We start from the raw sequence: 3938 nt of genomic DNA on the forward strand, positions 1-3938 counted from the left end.
ATTAACATTCTGAGATTTCTTACTCCTGTCATTTATTTCATCATATGTATCATCCACCCATTCCATATTATGTTTAGCAATGCGGTCTAGTATCTCTTTAGCCTCAGTGTAGGATTTTTCCATAAGTCCACCAGCTGCTGCTACGTCTGCTGCCATCTATGATGCTCTATTTAGTCCTCCATAAAACGTCTCCATTTGGATAGTCAATGGTAGTCCATGGTTTGGGCAATTTTTTACTAAGCCCTTAAAACGCTCCCATGCGGCGCTTAAGGTCTCAGTATCTTCTGGTTCAAAGTTCATAATCTCTCGACGCCTCCTCGGGTTTGTGGTAGGTGGGAAGTATTTTTGCATAAATATTTCCACCAACTTTTCCCAGGTGGTGATTTTACCAGGCTCCGGTGAACTCACCCATTGTTTTGCATCATCACGCAAAGAATAGGGAAACAAGGACAGCCTGATTGCTTCTGGGGTGATTCTAGGAATCACAAAGGAATTACACGTTTCCAAAAAACGCTTCATATGGCCGTGAGGATCTTCACCACGACCACCCCCAAATTGTCCAACAGTCTAAAGCATTTAGAGCATAACAGATTTCATTTCGAACCTGGTTCCATCCGGCGTTGGGTATATGATTCCTGGAGAGAAATCATATAGTACAGGGTACGCGTATTCCCTTATGGGATGCGTGCTACTATTCGCCATCAGGATCGGATTCTATGCAGCATAAGCTAGTTGCTAATTTGGTTGTTCTTCCACCATTGCTTACTGCCTGTTCTGTTGTCTAAGAAATTGTTGCATTAACCTTCGACGACGGTTGGATTGGTTCCTATGCCGGAAGGTCCTTTCAATCTCAGGGTCGTATCTGAATTCAGGAGTATTCTCCATGTTCATAAACGTTCACAAGCTTAGGCGTAGCTTGTAATACTCCCTTGACTGAAGTGTTCCTACAACAAATACAAACGAAATTTCTGGTTAGTTCTTGTTTCTAAATCCCTGGCAACGGTGCCAAAAACTTGTTCATTGCTATCGTGAGATACTCTAGGAGTGTATTGTATAAAATAAATTGGAGAAACAAGTTCTAATTATAAGCGATGTGTTTATGCTTTGATGCATTTAAGTAATTGTAACGCGTTGGGGCGTTAGTTGTATGCACAGAACGCACACAACTCCTAATAATGACGTTCAAGTTTTCCTAAACTAGACCCAAGTATAAATCTAATTTAGGTTCTTGGTAAGTCCAGGGTCGATCTCAAGGATTCAATTAACCAAACGCAGACCTTGCATTGTATCTATTGTAGGGGTTTTCCTAAATGAATATGAGAGATGTATTATTTACACTAACTTGTTGTGCCTGTACAAGAAGATACAAAAGAGTTGAGTGGTGAATGATGGGTCATGCAAAAATGGAATTTGAGGTAAGAGGACGCGTCGGTCTAAGATGAATGTACACAACTAAGATGTGATGCGGATGAGATGGGATGATTTTCTTATCTGTCTATTTATGCATTAGACCTTATTCAACACTTCTCAATGTGAATAACATACAAAGCCTATCTCTAGGATACATGCATCTAACACAGAATGCAGGAAACACTAGTAAGTCTATCTCTAGCTGTACTAGGTGTCTACTTGATGCGGCTTAGTTATTCTTTCAAACAATCTAAGTTAAGAATGCTTTTACCAAGTTGTCAAGTTGGCTTGAGCATTAGAATGAAGTTATGCACTAAGTATTAATACAATCAACATAAACAAGAAATAAACAATAACAAGTATGAGGGATCAAATATATGAATTTTATAAAGAAACAAGTAGTCTTTACAAAAGCAATATTCAATCGAATGGAATGAAAGCAATAAATAAGAAGGAAACTGAGTCAAGCCAAAGAATACAATCTCTTGTAGTTCTTTGGCTCAATCTTGTTGTGTACAATCACTTGTATAGGAAGTGGACAGAGTGTCTTTCTCAAAAGTGGCATCCTCCGCTCCCTGACCGGCGGTGGTGGTGGTTCTCAACCCTTTTGATCATCTCAACACCACGGTATAGCTTCTACAGAATTAAAAAAAATATAACTACAATTTACAGAGAGTAAGGATCTTTATGATTTTTGAACTTTTAACTCTTGAGGGACTTCATCTATTTATAGGCGTTGGTCAAGTCCACTTGGTGAATGGCTAGCATTAATGTCAATGCTCTGGTCAGCATTAAAGTCCATGCCCTGGTTGGCCGCCTGACTCTTGGAAGCTTTTCAGACGCCGCCTGATGCTTGGAAGCTTTTCAGACGCCGCCTGCTGCAAGTGCCCATACTTGCAAGTGGTGATGTGACATAATCAGCCTTGAGCAATGAATCTTCTCTGTGTTGAACTCCCTCCAACGCATGGCCCATGCGTTAGAGTTTTTCCTGCGGCACTTATCTAATGCGTTAGTGTTAATTCTTGCGTTGAAATCTTGCAATACAGTGCATTAGTGCCGCGATATTTAGTAATAAAGCTTCTTTTGCATGAATTTGTTGATGTTTGAATAAACCATGCGTTTCTACTAAAAATGAGGACAGTTTATCATTAAAAACCTTAGTTATTCTATCTGCTAAAAATGAGGACAATTTATCATTAAAAACCTTAGTTATTCTAACTTAAGAGCAAAAATAACTTGTATTTCTACAAGTTATCAGGTACCCAACCTTATGCCTATACTATGGACCCTTTATGTTGTATCTTGAACATTGATCCATGTATGTCTCCACATACTGTTCAAGACTCATAAGACAGCCTTGGATGTTAGTTTATTGGATCTAGGATTATTAAGACAAAATAAAATATAACAAAATCAATAACATTTATTGAAATAACATCAATAACTCTTTATTGATGACGATCAAGCACTTACATTTACTATCTATGAGTTTTAGGACCTAAAACCAAACAGTGGTATTCTTGTTCGTTGAGAAGTTCGAGATTGTTCGTGACCTTTGGAGGGGAAAACGTGAAGAAGGAGAAGAATCTAACAAGTGAGTTGATTTCTTCTCTTCTTCTTCATTAGAAGCATGCTTAGGTCCTTTTATATGTTTATCTTTTGAATATTTCCATGAGTTCACTGATTTTAGTTTCTCACAAAATCGTTTATCAAAATTATAAAGTGATCACACGCTTCCGTGAGAATTCAATTTCCTTCGGATCGAAACTTTTTTGGTAATATTTAGTGAATTTTTTATCTTTAATTTCCTTTTGAGTTGCATATAACCGTTTGAATTAGATTATAAGCCTTTAGAATTCTTATATTGTCATGTTTGGTGTCATATTGGACATTTGGAAAAGCCATGGTCAGTTCCAAAAGTCGAGTGGAGAAGACGTGGACAAGATGTCGAACTGGGTAAATTATGTTTTTCCTAAAAGTTGAATGATCAAGAAAATCAATAAAGTTTTGGACACTTTTGTAACGTGGGCTTTCTTAATCCTTTTGGTTCTAACATTTCATGGGTTGCTGGTGGTATATTTGCATAAAGCATTAAGAGTGGAAGAATCATTGAGTTTATAGACTTTGTTCTTTTTTTCCTCTAAAAAAAGGTTGGTTTTATGTCTTTGGTTGAAATGAGATGGAGATAAGAAAATATTCTGTAAAGATTGGACTAGTTATTGGTATGGAAGAAGAAAAAGGGAAAAGAAGGAAATGGGTAAAACCTTGTAGATAGAGAAAGGAAGAAGATGGATAGTAAAATTAGGGAGTTAGTGAAATTAATTGCATGATGGATGTTAGTGTTGGGTGAAAATTTAACTTTCAAAATAAGGGGAATCAAACTTTTTGGTTGGAGAATCTCACATTGGAAAATTTAGTGTTGGAAGTCTCCTTACTCCAATCTTGAGTTTTGGGTTTGGACCCCAAAGGGTACCCATGTTTTGGAGGGAGTGGGGAGATAGACCAATGTGGTTGTGTTTGATGATTAA

The 3938-nt window shown here is 37.5% G+C and overlaps 1 non-coding gene across 1 annotated transcript; it reads left to right on the forward strand.

The window, feature by feature from the left end:
• Nucleotides 1-211: 211 nt before the first annotated feature.
• Nucleotides 212-315, forward strand: LOC120076973. The gene has a single exon (XR_005481716.1). It is a non-coding gene; the product is annotated as a small nucleolar RNA R71 (small nucleolar RNA).
• The last annotated feature ends 3623 nt before the right edge of the window (nucleotides 316-3938 follow it).

The sequence above is a fragment of the Benincasa hispida genome, chromosome 4 (genome assembly GCF_009727055.1).
Source record: "Benincasa hispida cultivar B227 chromosome 4, ASM972705v1, whole genome shotgun sequence".
NCBI classification, from domain to species: Eukaryota; Viridiplantae; Streptophyta; class Magnoliopsida; order Cucurbitales; family Cucurbitaceae; genus Benincasa; species Benincasa hispida.